This window comes from Symphalangus syndactylus, chromosome 11, assembly GCF_028878055.3.
Source record: "Symphalangus syndactylus isolate Jambi chromosome 11, NHGRI_mSymSyn1-v2.1_pri, whole genome shotgun sequence".
Taxonomy (NCBI): domain Eukaryota; kingdom Metazoa; phylum Chordata; class Mammalia; order Primates; family Hylobatidae; genus Symphalangus; species Symphalangus syndactylus.
The window spans coordinates 58,509,392-58,530,539 of record NC_072433.2 but is presented as its reverse complement, the minus strand read 5'-3'; the positions used below and the strand labels follow the sequence as shown (position 1 = coordinate 58,530,539).

The 21,148-nt window shown below is 44.1% G+C and overlaps 1 long non-coding RNA gene across 1 annotated transcript in view; it reads left to right on the top strand.

Moving 5' to 3' along the window:
- Positions 1 to 4,264: 4,264 nt before the first annotated feature.
- LOC129457781 (uncharacterized) overlaps positions 4,265 to 21,148 on the top strand; it is a 51,929-nt gene continuing 35,045 nt past the window's right edge. The window contains exons 1-2 of the long non-coding RNA XR_010114249.1: positions 4,265 to 4,567; positions 17,305 to 17,413. This is a non-coding gene — a long non-coding RNA (uncharacterized lncRNA). The remainder of the gene's footprint in view (positions 4,568 to 17,304; positions 17,414 to 21,148) is intronic.

The following is a 21,148-nucleotide window of genomic DNA, read 5'->3' as shown; positions in this document are numbered from 1 at the left end:
CCCTGAGGCGGAGGAGTCGGCACCGGGGCCTGGCTGCCGGGGAAGGAGAGCACAGGAGCGGGGACTGGTGTGTCTGGCGGAGGGACACAGCGTTCCGGCGGAGGGATCGTTTCGTGTTCCTGGTCCGGGGCCGCGGTCAGGGCTGGAGCGGGCACCCAGACCATGCGGTAGCTTCCCCTGGTGGAGGTGCACGGCGCAGCGTAGTCCTTTTCTGGCGGAAGGATCTGTGCGTGGTCCCAGGCCCTTCCCGGCGCGGTCTCATCTGGGGCCACTTGTTGGCCCTGGCGTTGGGGAGGTTCATGTGGTCGAGCCTGACGAGAAGGCGGTCACACGGGTCTCACCGCCAGGGTTCAGCGAGCCAGGCCCCAGCTTGCTCTCTTCTGGTGCTGCCCCTGTCCCGGAATTCATAGACCGGCTTTCCCTCTCTTGAGCACCTGCTATGTGCCAAGCTGCGCTTTGCGCACTTGGCAGAGGCAACAGTGTCACCTGGGAAGCTGGTTTCCCCCAAGGGGACTCTTGTCTGTCCGTTGTTGCAGAGCCAGCGCATGAGACCAAGTGTGAGTGTCAGGCAGTGCAGCCTTCATTCAGTGGCCATGGAATTGGAGAAGTGGGAGCATAGCTCACAAGCATAACTCTCAGCTCTTGAAAACTGAGAAGTTACAGGTAATAGGGAGTGTTGACGAAAAGTAAAACTGTGCAAAATATTTGAAGAGATTTATTCTGAGCCAAATACGAGTAACCATGGCCTGTGATACAGCCCTCCGGAGTCCCTGAGAACATGTGCCCAAGGTGGTCGAGGTGCAGCTTCGTTTTATACGTTTTAGGTTGGCATGAGACATCAATCAAATACATTAAAGAAATACATTGTTTTGGTCCAGGAAGGCGGGACAATGCAAAGGGGTGGGGGTGGGGGCTTCCAGGCTATAGGTAAATTTAAACATTTTCTAGTTGTGAATTGGTTGAGTTTGTTTAAAGACCTGGGATTGATAGAAAGGAAATGTGCAGGTTAAGATAAAAGATAGTGGAGACCAAGGTTCTTTTGAAGTCTTATGGTGGCTGCTCTTAGAGATAATAGATGACAAATGTTTCCTATTCAGATCTTCAAAAGGTGTTAGACTTTTAGTTAATCTGTTTAGGATTGGGAGGGCCTGGAAGAAAAACATCTAGCTATGTTAATAGATGTTCTTTACAGATGCACATTTTACCCCACAAAGGATACCTTTTGGGGGAAAACGCTGTCCTTTATGGAAGAAATTGCAAAATAGGGCAAAGAAACATGTTTTGGGGTAAAATATTTTGACTTTCTTTTTGTCGCATAATGTTATGCCAGAGTCAGATTGGAAAGTAAGTCATCATATATAGGGTTAAATAAAACCCATCTGATGAGAATTTATGGTTTGTAGGTCATGACTCCCCAGATCCCTTAGATAGGAATTTGGGATCAAGAGTTTAGGCTGGGTGTGGTGGCTCATGCCTATAATCCCAGCATTTTAGGAGGCCAACGCAGGTGGATCACTTGAGGTCAGAAGTTCAAGACCAGCCTGGCCAACGTGGTGAAACCCCATCTCTACTAAAAATACAAAAATTAGCTGGGCATGGTGGCACACGCCTGTGAGTCCAGTTGCTCGGGAGGCTGAGGTATGAGACTCACTTGAACCCGTGAGGCGGAGGTTGCAATGAGCTGAGATTGTGCCACTGCATTCCAGCTTGGGTGACAAAGCGAGACTCTGTGTCCAAAACAAAACAAGAAAACGACAAAAGAATCAGAGCTTAGTCGTCAGGTGTCCTTAATGAAGGGGCTGGGCATTTAGAGCAAGGCGAGGAGGCAGAAGGAAAGCTTGAGCCCAGGAATTGGAGACCAGCTTGGGCAACATGGCAAGACCCTGTCTCTAAAAAAAATAAAAATTAAGAACAAGAGGAATATTCATGTTTTTTCTTGGGAAGGGAGGTAGATTTTCCTGGAATCAAGGAGCTGCCTCTTTTTTTGTCCTTTTTTGGTCTCTTCGGGTCATCATGGTGATTGTCAACTGTCATGGCACCAGTGGGAATGTCATTTAGTACTGAAGTTGGATTAGAATGAAGCTAGAGGTTCTTCAGAGGTCGAGTAAGCTGAGAAGGAACCTATGACCACAGACAACCTGTTTTCTAAAAATAGGCAGAGTTAAATCTGAGTAGGAATTTAGCTATGTCATGGAGGCATTGCATTGGGTAACAAAAGCCAGGTAGGTGTCCAGCTAAGTCCCCTAGGCCCTGCAACGGGTAACAGCAGTACTGACTCTATGTTAGGGAAAAGCTTGCTTGCTTGAGTATAATTTATTGTTTTGCCCGAGTTTGTAAATTATTCACTAAAAACAGCCGCAGAAAAAACAGGACCTTCTTCAACAGATAAAACACGCAGACCCGCAGCTCTGGGAACAGGCTGATGGCCCCTGCACAATCTAGTCACAAGGCATTGACCAAGAAAGTAATGATTAACTGCCCATCTGAGACTGTGCATGATTCACAAGAATGTTTCTTTGTTTTGTTTTGTTTTGTTTTTTGAGACAGTCTTGGTCTGTCTCCCAGGCTGGAGTGCAGTGATGTTGGTTCGCTGCAGCCTCTCCTCCTGAGTAGCTGGGACTACAGGTGTGTGCCACTGCACCTGGCTAATTTTTGTATTTTTAGTAGAGATGACGTTTCACTATGTTGGCCAGGATGGTCTCGAACTCCTGACCTCAAGTGATCCACCTGCCTCGGCCTCCCAAATTGCTGGGATTACAGGCATGAGCCACCGCTCCTGGCCCACAAGAATGTTTTGATCATTATTTCTCCTAATTTTCCTTAAAATCCCTGGATCTAGAGGCACAACTGAGAAAGGTGGTCTTTGAACACTAGTGCACTGCCTTTTGCAGGTTGCTGGTTTCTCGAATAAAGCTAACTTTGCTTTCACTAAAGCTTGTCTTTTTGGCTTTCAGGCGATGGGTGGCCTGGACACTAGTTCGGCTACATGTATGTCAGTGGGCAAAACAAAAATCCTTATTCTGGGAGGTAGATAGCTTATTAGAAAACACAACCTAATCACTTCTTTCCCAAATGTTAAAAATTGAGCCAGGTTTAGCCCCAGAAGCTTAGGGTACCATGTACATAACAGGCATTACCTGAGGGTGGGGCAGAGAGAATCAGTGGGGTACCTCGTATATGCCAGGGGTTGTATCAGCATCCTCACACAGCTCATTTTTCTTTTTAAATAATATTTATTGAGGACCTATTTAATGCCAGATATGGTGGTAGGTAGGGAGCAAAAGCAGGATTCCCCTCCCATTATTTAGTTTTCAAACTGGTGGGAGAGGCAGGAATTAAGCAAGTAATCCACAAACTCAAGTACAATTCTAAGGGAGATGGGTGCCACCAAGAAGAGACATGGTGCTGAGAACCTATGTCAGAGGGATTTGATCTATTTGGGAGGTCTGGAAAGGTTTTTTTGAAGAAGCAGTGCTAGGGGTGAGATCCAAAGGAGAAGAGCTAATTAGGCAAAGCCTAGTCCTCATAAAAATCCTATAAACCAGATATGATTACCTCCATTTTAGAGTTTAGGGCATTGAGACTTGAGCAAGGTGATGTCACTGCCCAAGGTTACATCAGATTAAATGGCAACCCAGGATTCAGATTCAAATAAGAGTAGGGTCCTTTATATTCTCCTTGGGCTATCTGGTGGTTTTAGGAGAGGCAAGTATCACAAATAGCTTGGGGACATGGGGGAGCAGGAGTCACAAACTTGAAAGCCTGCAGAGCTCAGGCAGGTAGCATAGAGTGAAGTAAGGCGGAGTATAAGACAATAGGGAATGGTGGGGAGTGTGGTGAGCTGCAGGCCACATTTCCTGTCTAAAGGAAGCAGCCACTAGTCCCAGCCTCTTGTTGCCAAGCAGGAATACAGATCAAGCCTTGCCGGATCTTCTGATGATATTATTTTGAGGGCCAGGCGCAGTGGCTCACGCCTGTAATCCCAGCACCTAGGGAGGCCGAGGCGGGCGGATCACAAGGTCAGGAGATCGAGACCATCCTGGCTAACATGGTGAAACCCTGTCTCTACTAAAAATACAAAAAATCAGCTGGGCGTGGTGGTGGGCGCCTGTAGTCCCAGCTGCGCGGGAGGCTGAGGCAGGAGAATAGCGTGAACCCTGGAGGTGGAGCTTGCAGTGAGCCGAGATCGTGCCACTGCACTCTAGCCTGGGTGACAGAGCGAGACTCCTCAAAAAAAAAAAAAAAATATATATATATATACACACACACATATATATATATATATTATTTTGAGAAGGAATCTCGCTCTGTCACCTAGGTTAGAGTGCAGTGGTGCAATCATAGCTCACTGCAGCTGGGACTGCAGACACATGCCACTACTCGGCTAATTTTTATATTTTTTTTTTGTAGAGACAGGGTCTCACTATGTTGCCCAGGCTGGTCTGAAACTCCTGAGCTCAAGCGATCAGCCCGCCTTGACCTCCTGAAGTGCTGGGATTACAGGCGTGAGCCCCTGCGCCCGGCCTAGATCTTCTGATTTCTAAAAAGAAGCTGGCAGTATTTTTAGGTAAAGTTATCACACTTTTAAATAATTGGCAGTTACATCAGTTTGCCTCACTATAATGTTAGCTCAGTGAAGCAGGACATTTTATGTTTTTAACCACTGTGTACTGGGAGCTTATAAAGTGCCTTACGCATAGTAAGCACTCAACCTCATCTGTGGTATGTAGCCTCTGAGCAATTCCTCCCTTGTGTGCATGGTTTCACAGTTTTTGAAGCAGTTTTATAGTCATTATTTTATCCACCAGTCTTTCTGCTGGCACCTCATTTGTCCTGATGCGGCTGCTGCATGAAAAGTCCCCCGAAAGGCTCCCTAGGGAAATATTTAGTGGTGCCTTCCTTTTGTACCTTTCCGCCCTCTTCGTATTTTACATTTTCACCATCCTAATGTGCTTGGCATTATATCTTGGCTCCCTCTAGTTATCCAGCCCATTTTATATTTAATATTTTGTTGTTGCTTTGGTTCTCACCTAGACTTTATGTATTGACCTGGGGCCCATGACCACACTTAGGTATGCTTTCACTTATGCTTGGCCCAGCCCCTGCTCCCAGCTGCTTGTCAGGGAAAAGCGCATGAAAAGGTTTCATTTCTTAGAAATTGCTGTCCTGAGACATCTTGCGAAAGTGATCATCCCTGGGCATCTGAACTTCCTACTCCATCACATGGACTTGAGCAAGAGAAAAGTCTCAGGTCTGCATGGGGCATTTAGAACCTTGCCTCCTGAAAGCTCCTCAGGGAGCAGAGGGAATCAGGCTTGCTCTTTATTATTTCTTAGGTGCAGGATCATAAGTTGTTCAGGAATTGTTACAATTTTTTGGTAGCCTCTCAGTAACACACACAAGTGTGCACACACAGACTCATATATATATGCATATGTGTGTGTGTATACATATATATATATTTTTGCATATATATATATTTAATGGAAAATTTCGAACGTAAAATAGAATCCTCACGTTTCTGTCCTCCGGCTTTAACAATGAGCAATTCATGGCCAATCTTGTCTCACCTGCTCTGATCCTAGATTATTTTGAAGCAAATTCTGGACATGATATTTTTTATTTGAAACTATCAGAATGTATTGCGTAAAGACAGGAACTCTTTTTTTTTGTTGTTTTTTTTTGAGACAGAGTCTTGCTCTATCGCCCAGGCTGGAGTGCAGTGATGTGATCTCGGCTCACTGCAACCTCCACCTCCCAGTTTCAAGTGATTCTCCTGCTTCAGTCTCCCGAGTAAGTGGGAGTATAAGCGTGCACCACCACTCCAAGGTAACTTTTTGTCTCTTTAGTAGAGGCGGGTTTTGCCTTTTTGGCCAGGCTGGTCCTGAACTCCTGGCCCGAAGTGATCCAACTGCCTCAGCCTCCCAAAGTGCTGGGATTACAGGCGTGAGCCACTGTACCCGGCCAGGAACTCTTACTTTAAACATAGCTTCAATATCATCATAAGCTCTTCTCAGTTGTATCAATAATTCCTTAATACCATTTAAAGAAACAGCTAATTTGGGCCAGGCATGGTGGCTCATTCCTGTAATCTCAGCACTTTGAGAGGCTAAGGGGGGATGATTGCTTGAGGCCAGAAGGTCAAGACCAGCCTGGGCAATATAATGAGATCCTCATCTCTACAAAGATAAAAGTTAAGCAGGTGTGGTGGCATACACCTGTAGTCCTAGCTACTCAAGAGGCTGAGGTGGAAGAATTGCTCGAGCCCGGGAGGTCGAGGCTGCAGTGAGCCATGAGGGAACCACTACACTCCAGTTTGGGTGATAGAGTGAGACCGTTTCTTCAAAACAAAACAACACAACAACAACAAAAAGAGCAAACTCAGGACAGCTAATTTGTTTGCAAAAGAAAAAAGGGTTATAGATACTGGACATGTAAAAAGAACAGATATCCTCCACATTTGCTAACTAGATGTTTACATTTAGTTCAGCATGAAAATGGTGTCTTGGGAACAGAAGAGCAGATTGTTGAAGAAGTGGATCAATATGTAGGTCAGTAAATGAAGCAGGTCATGGTACTCTGAGGTGTCTTTAAGGAGTGGTTATTTTCTCAAGACCCCAATCCTCTGAGTTGATCCAAACCCAGAGCCACTCTCTTCCTTTGATGCCAAGAAGAACATTCACACTAATCTTTCTTTGGTAGAACATCATGTATCACAGCTGTTATTTTCTAGGTAGGCGCAGATCCAACTTTGGCACCAGATTCCTGTGTCCATGGTGCTGAGCCACCAGCCTTTTGGCCGGCAGGCTGATGAACTATAACTTGGTGTTGGCCAGTGGGATCTAATGTAGGGTCACCGTAAATATGAATATTAAATACGCATTAAAGTCCTAAGAAATTATATCTGTGCCTATGTTAGGTAAAAAGTAAAAAATAAAAACTCCAAGATAGAGAATTTTTTAGTAATGCCTGTTATTTCTCATTTTTTTTCATTTTTTCTTTTTTCTTTTCTTTCTTTTTTTTTTTTTTTTGAGACAGTGTTTCACTCTGTTGCCCAGGCTGGAGTGCATGGCACAGTCTTGGCTCACTGCAACCTCTGTCTCCCGTGAGGTAATTCTGCGTCAGCCTCCCAAGTAGCAGGGATTACAGGCACATTTCACCACACCCAACTAATTTTTGTACTTTTAGTAGAGATGAGGTTTCATCATGTTGGCCAGGCTGGTCTCGAACTCCTGACCTCAAGTGATCCGCCCACCTTGGCCTCCCAAACTGCTGGGGTTACAGGCATGAGCCACCGTGTCAGGTTATTTCTCATTTCTTTCTTTTCTTTTCCTTTCTTTCGCTTTCCCTCCCTCCCTCCCTCCCTTCCTTCCTTCATTCCTTCCTTCGTTCCTTCCTTCCTTCCATCACCCAAGCTGGGGTGCAGTGGTGCAGTCTTGACTCACTGCAGCCTCCACATCTCAGGTTCAAGAGAGTCTCATGCCTCAGCCTCCCAAGTAGCTGGGATTATAGGTGTGTATCACCACACCTGGCTAATTTTTGTTTTTTTTTGTTTTTTTTTAGTAGAGACAAGGTTTCACCATGTTGGCCAAGCTGGTCTCAAACTTCTGGCCTCAGGTGATTCACCCACCTTGGCCTCCCTAAGTGCTGGGATTACAGGTGTGAGCCACCGTGCCTAGCCTTCTCATTTCTTTTATGCCAAATCTGATCTACTTCTTAAAAATTGAAAAGTAGAAAGGAGAAGATTGGGTATGTGTGCACTGGTGTCTACTTCAGACATAGTATTAATATTTTCAAATATGATTCCTTAACTAAGCTACATGCCTCTTTATAAGGCATCATGCCAGGCAGTAATGGGATAGGCAGATACATAAGACATGACCCTTTTACTTAAACTATTACAGTAAAGTGGAAAAAATATGAGACAATGTCTTGCTCTGTCCTCAGATGATATCCTCAGGCAATTGATTCCCCTCTATTTTCAGCTCTGCTTTTTCCTGAATCGACCTTATTTTCAGTAGGTTCTCCCCATGTCGTAGCTGCTGGTCTTCTGAAAGAGAGTACACTCCCCTGAACCCCAAATAGTTTCAGCAAATGTCCTGGGGTTGACCCTCATAGGGTTGACTTGGGTCATGTGCCCATCCTGAACAAATCACTGTGACCAGGGAGAGGGAATTCCTGATTGGTGAGGCCTGGGTCACATGTCCATTCTGGAGCTGTGGTGTGTTGTCAGCTCTTTCTGAGCCACCTGGTCCAAGAGTTTGGAAGGGTTTTTTTTTTTTTTTTTTTCCTAAAGAAAAATTGAGTGGATGCTACTACCAGAAGAAGGGATAAAGGATGCTATACAGGTAAAACCAAGGGATGTTCACTTTCCCTCAAGGCCCTAGTAGAAGAGGTGTCATAAAACCATACATAATTCCATATGATTATATCGGGCAATTAGAGCTGTCAGTTCAGATGTTTTGGAAGTGATCAAAACAAACTTCATGGATGAGACTGAAATTTAGTTAAGCTTGAGGAATGGGCAGGAATTGATAAGAGGAGTTCTAGAGGTGGGCAGGACTAGAGTACATTCAATGGACCAGGGTGAACTGAGTGGGTGGTTGGTGAAGGGAGAGAGGTCACAAATGCCAGAACTTTGATTACCTTGATAGGATAACCTTGGCCAAGAGAGCTGCAAGCAAACCTTTTGACAAAATTTGCTTGAGCCAGCCTGTGGTCTAATCCCTATTCTTGTCTGTGATGCATGGATAGCCCCTTGGGTTCTAGCTGGCCTTTGTCTCTGGAGTTCTGGAAACACCTCTTACTGACCCCATTGCCTACTTTGTGATGAGGCTTCTAGTTATTGGAAAAGTCTGATGTTCATGTATGCCCTCCTGTGACCAATCCGGTTTACCCCTTGTAGTTGATTGTGCCAAGTCATTTTAGCCTGGGACACGAAAAATATGCTGGAGGCCTTTTGCTATTTTCAGAGTAAAGCCTTGGGAGAGCTTGCTGCAACACTGTCAAGCAGAAGAAATATCTCTCTTAATCAGAAGAGCAAATGCAGCTGTTTTCAATGGCTAAGTCATGGAACCAACCTAAGTGTTTGCCAGTGGTTGACAGGCAGAGAATGTGGTGGGCTGGACACGGTGGCCCATGCCTGTAATCCCAACACTTTGAGAGGCTGAGTCAGGAGGATTGCTTGAGGCCAATACCAGCTTGGGCAACATAATGGCAAAAATAAAAATAAAAAATTAGCCAGTTGTGGTGGCATGCACCTGTAGTCCCATCTACTAGGGAGGCTGAGGTGGGAGGAGCACTTGAACCTAGGAAGTGGAGGCTGCAGTGAGCTATGATGGTGCTATGATGGCTGGTGGAGTGGGACCCTGTCTCAAAAAAAAAAAAAAAAGAAAATGTGGCAGATCTATAACATGGAATATTACACAGCCATAAAAAGGATGAAATCACGTCCTTTGCAGCAACATGGATGGAGCCGGAGGCAAGTATCCTAGATGAACTAAACAGAAAATCAAATACTGCATGTTCTCACTTATAAGTGGGATCTGAACAGAGGTTACATGTGAACATAAACGTGGAGAGAATAGATTTTGGGGATTCCTAAAGTGGGGAGGGTGGGATGGGGGTGAAGGTTGAAAAATTACCTATTGGGTACAATGTCTGATATTTAGGTGATAGGTCCACTAGAAGCCCAACCCACACCATTGTGCATGTAATACCCTTGTAACAAACATGCACATGTACCCCCAAATCTAAAAAAAAAAATCAAGTGAAGCTCAAGCAAGGAACAGCTGCAAGGAAATCGATGTTCCTTATGTGCAAGCCACGCTCTTATTGGGTGCTCCCAATTTGCCTCTGTGAGTCCCTAGAGAGGTCCAATGTTCCTCTTGGGGGATTCACCCAATCAACCATGTGCGTGTAGACGAGGGAATTTCCCTGGAGGCAGGGAAGTCCAGGTTGCTGCTTGTCTAATAGCTAAAATGTATTGAATTTTTATTATGAGCCAGGTGTGGTTTTGACTATTTTATATACAATAACTAATTTCTTTCTCATGCCAATACTGGGAGGTAGATGCTATCAATATTCCCATTTACTAACAAGAAAATTAAAGCAAAGGGAGGTAACATGCCCGAGTTCTTCTAGCTGCTGAGTAGAGAATCCTGGATTCAAATCCAGGTGACCTGACTCCAGAGTTTGTGCTTTTAACCATTACTTTATGCTGCATCTAACCCTGTTATTTTAACTTACAATGACTGAAAAAGAAGGCAAATAAGCTCATTTAATTATCAGAAAGGACTTAATGTTCATCATTGCTAGTCAGGAATAGACTGAGAATGCAGAGGCTGCTGCCAGCATCTCTTTGTTCTGTGCATTACCTGTCAGGCTGTTTGCCTTTTGTAGACACAAGGAAATTCCCTTTATCTTGATTTCCATCCCTCCGTTATTTTCTAACAAGGGCTCCAGCCTTTATCTGCACCTGCTCCTTTTTATCTGTCTTGATAAGACCCATTTTCCCTGAGTTCTCACATTTTTCAGAGCAGGGTACCCAAAGACCATGAAACCTCTATAGCTAATATTGGTCAACTCTCATAGGATAACTTTCATGTATTATGCTAATGATCCTCTTCCCATGAGGAAAGAAGTTAAAGAGGAGGAACAATGGAAATGAAGGGGTTAGGGGATAGGATCTTGCCCCAATAGGATGGGATAAAGGGGCTGTGTGATTAGGTAGAGCAATGGGTTCTATACTTCAAGACCAGAATCTCAGGCTGGGATTCTGTGAGTATTTCCTATAAGAAATGCTATAGAGGCCAGGCGCAGTGGCTCATGCCTGTAATCCCAGCACTTTGGGAGGCCGAGGCAAGTGTATCACCTGAGGTCAGGAGTTTGAAACCAGCCTGGCCAACATGATGAAACCTCGTCTCTATGAAAAATACAAAAATTAGCTGGGTGTGGCAGCGCTTGCCTGTAATCCCAGCTACTCGGGAGGCTGAGGCAGGAGAATCGCTTAAACCCAGGAGGCAGAGGTTGCAGTGAGCCGAAATCGCACCATTGCACTCCAGCCCGGGCAACAGAGCAAGATTCCGTCAAAAAAAAAAAAAAAAAAAAAAAAGCCATAAAGACTTGGAGAGGCTTAGAAACAGAAAATGGCAAATAGTGACCTTGGCCAGATGTGCCTGGGTTTGAGTCTGTGAACTGCCCATTTTCCACTCTTGGCCCAGCACTGATACAAGCATGTGTAAAAGGGGCTGACCAGTTACTTCCGAGTTAAGTAAACTTCTCGTCACTCAGCACATGAGTTTGTATGGGAGGTTGAGTATCATTCGTGAAATCCATATCCTGATGTTGGAATCCCCGATTTTTTTCTTATGAACACTGTCAGATGGTGCCAGGCTGTCCCTCCAACCATCTGGTTTGCTTTGGGGGTCAGAGGTCTGGCAGTGTCTTCATGTATGTGGCTGATTCTGTGCATGTCTTGGGAGTTTGGGTAGGTGTAAGCAAGTAGGCAATTAACTCTACCCAAATTAGGAGGTCTGAGAATGGGCTAGTTGACAGAGCAGGAGCATTGCCATCTTGGACAAACCCCACCATTTTAAGTTCCCCTTGATTAAAAAAAACCTGCCTAAATCCAGCCCCCAAACATCAGCCTAATGGCTAATGTCAGCATAACCAGAAACTTTCCAACCCTAAGATAAACCCCACTCCAACCAGAAACATGCCAACCCCAAGATAGCTTCACCTCCAACCAGAGACTTTCCAACCCCATAATAAAGTTTCCCTCACATAGAAACATTGCGAACCTATGATAAGCTCCCCACTTCCTATGTCCTTAAACATCCTTAGTCTGTAAGAGAGAGTGCTCCTGATCAAACTTGGCCAGAAGCCCCTCTCAGGTTTATTCTCCAAAATAAACCTGACTTTGAATGTTAAGCTGCTTTTCGTGTTTCTTTGCTTTTTCTTTAACTCTTACACTAGTGGGTCATTTCCCAAGTGTGATGCTATCTACACTAGTTTACCGTGGTTGCTGAGAAGATAAAATATATGCCTGGACCTGTTGGTTAGTCTACTAGGTTGCTGTAAGGAGAGTCTTCCAAGAATGAGGCAAGATCAAAAAACAGAGAGGGTGCCACAGAGTTTCAAGTCATTATTTGAGCTCCTAGATGCAACTGCACCTGCAACTAGACCCCTGTCTCTAGGTTTTTGAGCCAATGTATTCCTTTGTTTTGCTTAAGCCACTTTGAATTCAATTTCTGTCACTTGCAACCCACACAGTTCTGACTGATATGCAGAATAAACATATTACATGTTATCTTCTGTGACTCAGAAATTATTATCCTTTTTTTATTTTTTTATTTTATTATTATACTTTAGGTTTTAGGGTACATGTGTACAATGTGCAGGTTTGTTACATATGTATCCATGTGCCATGTTGGTTTGCTGCACCCATTAACTCGTCATTTAGCATTAGGTATATCTCCTAATGCTGTCCCTCCCCCCTCCCCCCAACCCACAACAGTCCCCGGAGTGTGATGTTCCCCTTCCTGTGTCCATGAGTTCTCATTGTTCAATTCCCACCTGTGAGTGAGAACATGTGGTGTTTGGTTTTTTGTCCTTGCGATAGTTTACTGAGAATGACGTTTTCCAGTTTCATCCATGTCCCTACAAAGGACATGAACTCATCATTTTTTATGGCTGCATAGTATTCCATGGTGTATATGTGCCACATTTTCTTAATCCAGTCTATCGTTGTTGGACATTTGGGTTGGTTCCAAGTCTTTGCTATTGTGAATAGTGCCACAATAAACATACATGTGCATGTGTCTTTATAGCAGCATGATTCATAGTCCTTTGGGTATATACCCAGTAACGGGATGGCTGGGTAAAACGGTATTTCTAGTTCTAGATCCCTGAGGAATCGCCACACTGACTTCCACAATGGTTGAACTAGTTTACAGTCCCACCAACAGTGTAAAAGTGTTCCTATTTCTCCACATCCTCTCCAGCACCTGTTGTTTCCTGACTTTTTAATGATGCCCATTCTAACTGGTGTGAGATGGTATCTCATTGTGGTTTTGATTTGCATTTCTCTGATGGCCAGTGATGATGAGCATTTTTTCACGTGTTTTTTGGCTGCATAAATGTCTTCTTTTGAGAAGTGTCTGTTCATGTCCTTTGCCCACTTTTTGATGGGGTTGTTTGTTTTTTTCTTGTAAATTTGTTTGAGTTCATTGTAGATTCTGGATATTAGCCCTTTGTCAGATGAGTAGGTTGCAAAAATTTTCTCCCATTCTATAGGTTGCCTGTTCACTCTGATGGTAGTTTCTTTTACTGTGCAGAAGCTCTTTAGTTTAATTAGATCCCATTTGTCAATTTTGGCTTTCGTTGCCATTGCTTTTGGTGTTTTAGACATGAAGTCCTTGCCCACGCCTATGTCCTGAATGGTATTGCCTAGGTTTTCTTCTAGGGTTTTTATGGTTTTAGGTCTAACATGTAAGTCTTTAATCCATCTTGAATTAATTTTTGTATAAGGTGTAAGGAAGGGATCCAGTTTCAGCTTTCTACATATGGCTAGCCAGTTTTCCCAGCACCATTTATTAAATAGGGAATCCTTTCCCCATTGCTTGTTTTTGTCAGGTTTGTCAAAGATCAGATAGTTGTAGCTATGCGGCATTATTTCTGAGGGCTCTGTTCTGTTCCATTGATCTATGTCTCTGTTGTGGTACCAGTACCATGCTGTTTTGGTTACTGTAGCCTTGTAGTATAGTTTGAAGTCAGGTAGCGTGATGCCTCCAGCTTTGTTCTTTTGGCTTAGGATTGACTTGGCGATGCGGGCTCTTTTTTGGTTCCATCTGAACTTTAAAGTAGTTTTTCCCAATTCTGTGAAGAAAGTCATTGGTAGCTTGATGGGGATGGCATTGAATCTATAAATTACCTTGGGCAGTATGGCCATTTTCACGATATTGATTCTTCCAACCCATGAGCATGGAATGTTCTTCCATTTGTTTGTGTCCACTCTTATTTCATTGAGCAGTGGTTTGTAGTTCTCCTTGAAGAGGTCCTTCACATCCCTTGTAAGTTGGATTCCTAGGTATTTTATTCTCTTTGAAGCAATTGTGATTGGGAGTTCGCTCATGATTTGGCTCTCTGTTTGTCTGTGATTGGTGTACAAGAATGCTTGTGATTTGTGTACATTGATTTTGTATCCTGAGACTTTGCTGAAGTTGCTATTCAGCTTAAGGAGATTTTGGGCTGAGACAATGGGGTTTTCTAGATATACAATCATGTCATCTGCAAACAGGGACAATTTGACTTCCTCTTTTCCTAATTGAATACCCTTTATTTCCTTCTCCTGCCTGATTGCTCTGGCCAGAACTTCCAGCACTATGTTGAATAGGAGTGGTGAGAGAGGGCATCCCTGTCTTGTGCCAGTTTTCAAAGGGAATGCTTCCAGTTTTTGCCCATTCAGTATGATATTGGCTGTGGGTTTGTCATAGATAGCTGTTATTATTTTGAGATACGTCCCATCAATACCTAATTTATTGAGAATTTTTAGCATGAAGGGTTGTTGAATTTTGTCAAAGGCCTTTTCTGCATCTATTGAGATAATCATGTGGTTTTTGTCTTTGGTTCTGTTTATATGCTGGATTACATTTATTGATTTGTGTACGTTGAACCAGCCTTGCATCCCAGGGATGAAGCCCACTTGATCATGGTGGATAAGCTTTTTGATGTGCTGCTGGATTCGGTTCGCCAATATTTTGTTGAGGATTTTTGCATCAATGTTCATCAAGGATATTGGTCTGAAGTTCTCTTTTTTGGTTATGTCTCTGCCAGGCTTTGGTATCAGGACGATGCTGGCCTCATAAAATGTGTTAGGGAGGATTCCCTCTTTTTCTATCGATTGGAATAGTTTCAGAAGGAATGGTACCAGTTCCTCCTTGTACCTCTGGTAGAATTCGGCTGTGAATCCATCAGGTCCTGGACTCTTTTTGGTTGGTAAGCTATTGATTATTGCCACAATTTCAGAGTCTGTCATTGGTCTATTCAGAGATCCAACTTCTTCCTGGTTTGGTCTTGGGAGGGTGTATTTGTCGAGGAATTTATCCATTTCTTCTAGATTTTCTAGTTTATTTGCATAGAGGTGTTTGTAGTATTCTCTGATGGTAGATTGTATTTCTGTGGGATCGGTGGTGATATCCCCTTTTTCATTTTTTATTGCATCTATTTGATTCTTCTCTTCTTTATTAGTCTTGCTAGCGGTCTATCAATTTTGTTGATCTTTTCAAAAAACCAGCTCCTGGACTCATTAATTTTTTGAAGGGCTTTTTGTGTCTCTATTTCCTTCAGTTCTGCTCTGATTTTAGTTATTTCTTGCCTTCTGCTAGCTTTTGAATGTGTTTGCTCTTGCTTTTCTAGTTCTTTTAATTGTGATGTTAGGGTGTCAATTTTGGATCTTTCCTGCTTTCTCTTGTGGGCATTTAGTGCTATAAATTTCCCTCTACACACTGCTTTGAATGTGTCCCAGAGATTCTGGTATGTTGTGTCTTTGTTCTCGTTGGTTTCAAAGAACATCTTTATTTCTGCCTTCATTTCATTATGTACCCAGTAGTCATTCAGGAGCAGGTTGTTCAGTTCCCATGTAGTTGAGCAGTTTTGAGTGAGTTTCTTAATCCTGAGTTCTAGTTTGATTGCACTGTGGTCTGAGAGACAGTTTGTTATAATTTCTGTTCTTTTACATTTGCTGAGGAGATCTTTACTTCCAACCATGTGGTCAATTTTGGAATAGGTGTGGTGTGGTGCTGAAAAAAATGTATATTCTGTTGATTTGGGGTGGAGAGTTCTGTAGATGTCTATTAGGTCCACTTTGTGCAGAGCTGAGTTCAATTCCTGGATATCCTTGTTAACTTTCTGTCTCGTTGATCTGTCTAATGTTGACAGTAGGGTGTTAAAATCTCCCATTATTATTGTGTAGGAGTTTAAGTCCCTTTGTAGGTCACTCAGGACTTGCTTTATGAATCTGGGTGCTCCTGTGTTGGGTGCATATATATTTAGGATAGTTAGCTCTTCTTGTTGAATTGATCCCTTTACCATTATGTAATGGCCTTCTTTGTCTCTTTTGATCTTTGTTGGGTTAAAGTCTATTTTATCAGAGACTAGGATTGCAACCCCTGCCTTTTTTTGTTTTCCATTTGCTTGATAGATCTTCCTCCATCCCTTTATTTTGAGTCTATGTGTGTCTCTGCACGTGAGATGGGTTTCCTGAATACAGCACACTGATGGGTCTTGACTCCTTATCCAGTTTGCCAGTCTGTGTCTTTTAATTGGAGCATTCAGCTCATTTACATTTAAAGTTAATATTGTTATGTGTGAATCTGATCCTGTCATTATGATGTTAGTTGGTTATTTTGCTCGTTAGTTGATGCAGTTTCTTCCTAGCCTCGATGGTCTTTACAATTTGGCATGTTTTTGCAGGGGCTGGTACCGGTTGTTCCTTTTCATGTTTAGTGCTTCCTTCAGGAACTATTTTAGGGCAGGCCTGGTGGTGACAAAATCACTCAGCATTTGCTTGTCTGTAAAGTATTTTATTTCTCCTTCACTTATGAAGCTTAGTTTGGCTGGATATGAAGTTCTGGGTTGAAAATTCTTTTCTTTAAGAATGTTGAATATCGGCCCCCACTCTCTTCTGGCTTGTAGAGTTTCTGCCGAGAGATCCGCTGTTAGTCTGATGGGCTTCCCTTTGTGGGTAACCCGACCTTTCTCTCTGGCTGCCCTTAACATTTTTTCCTTCATTTCAACTTTGGTGAATCTGACAATTATGTGTCTTGGAGTTGCTCTTCTCGAGGAGTATCTTTGTGGCGTTCTCTGCATTTCCTGAATCTGAATGTTGGCCTGCCTTGCTACATTGGGGAAGTTCTCCTGGATAATATCTTGCAGAGTGTTTTCCAACTTGGTTCCATTCTCCCCATCATTTTCAGGTACACCAATCAGATGTAGGTTTGGTCTTTTCACATAGTCCCAAATTTCTTGGAGGCTTTGTTCATTTCTTTTTATTCTTTTTTCTCTAAACTTCCCTTCTCACTTCATTTCATTCATTTCATCTTCCATCACTGATACCCTTTCTTCCAGTTGATCGCATCAGCTACCGAGGCTTCTGCAATCTTCGCGTAGTTCTCGAAACTTGGCTTTCAGCTCCATCAGCTCCTTTAAGCCTTTCTCTTCATTGGTTATTCTAGTTATCCATTCATCTAATTTTTTTTCAAAGTTTTTAACTTCTTTGCTATTGTTTTGAATTTCCTCCCATAGCTCGGAGCAGTTTGATCGTCTGAAGCCTTCTCTCAACTCGTCAAAGTCATTCTCCATCCAGCTTTGTTCCATTGCTGGTGAGGAACTGCATTCCTTTGGAGGAGGAGAGGTACTCTGCTTTTTAGAGTTTCCAGTTTTTCTGCTCTGTTTTTTCCCCATCTTTGTGGTTTTATCTACTTTTGGTCTTTGATGATGGTGATGTACAGATGGGTTTTTGGTGTGGATGTCCTTTCTGTTTGTTAGTTTTCCTTCTACCAGACAAGACCCTCAGCTGCAGGTCTGTTGGATTTTGCTAGCGGTCCACTCCAGACCCTGTTTGGCTGGGTGTCAGCAGCAGTGGCTGCAGAACAGCGGATTTTCGTGAGACCACAAATTCAGCTATCTGATAGTTCCTCTGGAAGTTTTGTCTCAGAGGAGTACCTGGCCGAGTGAGGTGTCAGTCTGTCCCTACTGGGGGGTGCCTCCCAGTTTGGCTGCTCAGGGGTCAGGGACCCACTTTAGGAGGCAGTCTGTCCGTTCTCAGATCTCCAGCTGCGTGCTGGGAGAACCACTACTCTCTTCAAAGCTGTCAGACGGGGACATTTAAGTCTGCAGAGGTTCCTGCTGAATGTTTGTCTGTGGCCTGCCCCCAGAGGTGGACCCTACAGAGGTAGGCAGGCCTCCTTGAGCTGTGGTGGGCTCCACCCAGTTTGAGCTTCCTGGCTGCTTTGTTTACCTAAGCAAGCCTGGGCAATGGTGGGCGCCCCTCCCCCAGCCTCGCTGCCGCCTTGCAGTTTGATCTCAGACTGCTGTGCTAGCAATCAGCGAGACTCCGTGGGCATAGGACCCTCCGAGCCAGGTGCGGGACACAATCTCCTGGTGTGCCGTTTTCCAAGCCCATTGGAAAAGCACAGTATTAGGGTAAGAGTGACCCGATTTTCCAGGTGCCGTCTGTTACCCCTTTCTTTGACTAGGAAAGGGAACTCCCTGACCCTTGCGCTTCCCGAGTGAGGCAATGCCTTGCCCTGCTTCGGCTCATGCACAGTGCGCTGCACCAACTTTCCTGCACCCACTGTTTGGCACTCCCTAGTGAGATGAACCCGGTACCTCAAACGGAAACGCAGAAATCACCCGTCTTCTGTGTCGCTCACGCTGGGAGCTGTAGACCGGAGCTGTTCCTATTCAGCCATCTTGGCTCCACCCCCCTATTATCCATTTTTACAGATGAGGAGATGGAGGTTTAAAGGTGCAGGTAACTTGCAGTGAAAAGCTAAGGTCTGGCACAAGGTTGATCTTGAATTTGAAGAAGAAATGGTTCAAAGTCTCCTTTAGAGATGCTACCTTCCTCCTGCTCGGTTTCAGAATTTAGTCAGGGAATTATTGGGCTGACTTGAGTTGTTGTGTATACAGTCGGTGAACTTGCAGTTTATGGTATTTTATAATTTTGTTTTCCCTGACATTTTGCTAATGCAGCTTTGTGAGCAAACATTGCCTGTGATTTAAATCCACCACGGTAATGAAACGCACACACACACATGCACACACACTAACTCGGGACAGTCCACAGCTCTCTGATTAATCACATGTGTACAGTACAGTGTTTACAGGAAATCAGCAGGTGGCAATTAGCATCTTGGAAATTATCTGGGAAACACAACTGGAGCTGCCACTTCAGGATGGAAATGTGGCAACAACTGGCAAAGTGACAAACCCCCTCGGAGTTGGAAATGAATGGGGCTAAAAGCAGCACTGCCAGGCACACAACAGCTGGTGGGGGCAGCCCAGTGTGGACTGCAGACTGCCTGCTAGCTTCTTCCTTTTCCTCCTAACACGCAAGAAGCAATCCTTGAGTAGAGACATGTAATAGATGCTCAGACCTGGCTGGACATGGTGGTTTATGTTTGTAATCCCAGAACTTTGGGAGGCTGAGGCAAAGCCAGGAGTTCGAGACCAGCCTGGGCAATATAGTGAGACCCTGTCAGTGCCCGCCCCCACGCAAAAAAAAATTACCCTGTTGTGGTGGGGCATGTCTGTAGTTCTAGCTACACAAGAGGCTGAGATGGGAAGATTGCTTGAGACCAGGAGTTTGAGGCTACAGTGAGCTATGATTGCACCACTGCCCTCCAGCCTAGGTGGCAGAGTGAGACCCTGTCTAAAAAAAAAAGGAAATGTTTTCAACAATAACCAAATGGAATAAAATAATGTTTATTCAGTATGTATCACAGTATCTGCCACATGATTCTCAATAAATAGTAGGTATTTTCAATTATTATTTAGATCAAGGCACAGGCAGACACTGGCATTACTGTAACAGTTGTTAAAATATTAAGCTATTTCTATACCAGTTGGAAAACAGCTGCTTTCTTGAGCCCTCTGAGTGGCTCCCCACTGCTGCCCTCGCTTGGGAACCACACTCTTCTGGATCCAGTGATGAAAACATTAACGTCTCAATCCTGCTCCAGCAATAATTCCAGCGTCCATTCTGATTGGTCAGTTTCTGTGCTGCATTCTGATTGGTCACTTTCTGTGCTGTGCGGACTCTCACTGCTCGGGAGTTTCAGTGACCACAAGAGAAAGCAGCAACACGGGGATGGATGTACTGAAAGGCGTGAGGAGAGGAAACAGTGCCAGTCTGTTTTATACATGAGATGTTCTTCATCAATAATTGAAAACAAATTCAATACCAGGTGATACGGTTTGGCTCTGTGTCCCCACCCAAATCTCATCTCAAATTGCAATCCCCACGTGTTGAGGGAGGGACTTGGTGGGAGGTAATTGGATCGTGGGGGCAGTTTTCCCAAAGCTGTTTTTGTTTTTTGAGACAGAGTTTTGCTCTTGTCGCCCAGGCTGGAGTGCAGTGGCATGATCTCAGCTCATTGCAACCTCCACCTCCTGGGTTCAAGCAATTATTCTGCCTCAACCTCCCGAGTAGCTGGGATTACAGGCGCCCACCACCACACCTGCCTAATTTTAAAAATATTTTTAGTAGAGATGGGGTTTCACCGTGTTGGCCAGGCTGGTCTCCAACGCCTGACCTTAGGTGATCCACCTGCCTTAGGCTCCCAAAGTGATGGGATTACAGGCGTGAGCCACCACACCCAGCCCCAAAGTTGTTCTTGTGATAGTGAGTGAGTTCTCATGAGATCTGATGGTTTAAAAGTGTAGGCCAGGTTTGGTGGCTCATGCTTGTAATGCCAGCACTTTGTGGGGCTGAGGCAGGCAGGTCACTTGAGATCAGGAGTTCGAGTCCAGCCTGGCCAACATGGCAAAACCCTGTGTCTACTAAAAATACAAAAATTAATTGGGTGTGGTCGTGCACACCTATAATCCCAGCTACTTGGGAGGCTGAGGCACAAGAATCACTCGAACCTGGGAGGCAGAGATTACAGTGAGCCAAGATCATACCACTGCATGCCAACCTGGGTGACACAGCAAGACCCTGTCTCCAAAAAAAAAAAAAAAAAGAAAGAAAAAGAAAAAAAGTGTGGCACTTCCCTTCTAGCTCTCTCTGTCTCCTGCCACCACGTATGATGTGCCTTGCTTCCCCTTCTCCTTCCACCATTATTGTAAGTTTCCTGAGGCTTCTCCTGCTGTGTGGAACCATGAGTCAGTTAAACCTCTTTTCTTTATAAATGATCTAGTCTCAGTTAGTTCCTTATAGCAGTGTGAAATGGACTAATACACTAGGTGTATGTATATCTGTACTTATGTCTATATATACTAATATCACTATCAACATCTATATCTATATCGTCTTCTGTATATGAGGTGGCAGTAAAGCCCTGAATTCCAGTCTCTCTAACATTCACATTGGTTCTCAGCCCTGGTTGCATATCAGTGTCACCTCTGAGAGCACTTACAAAAT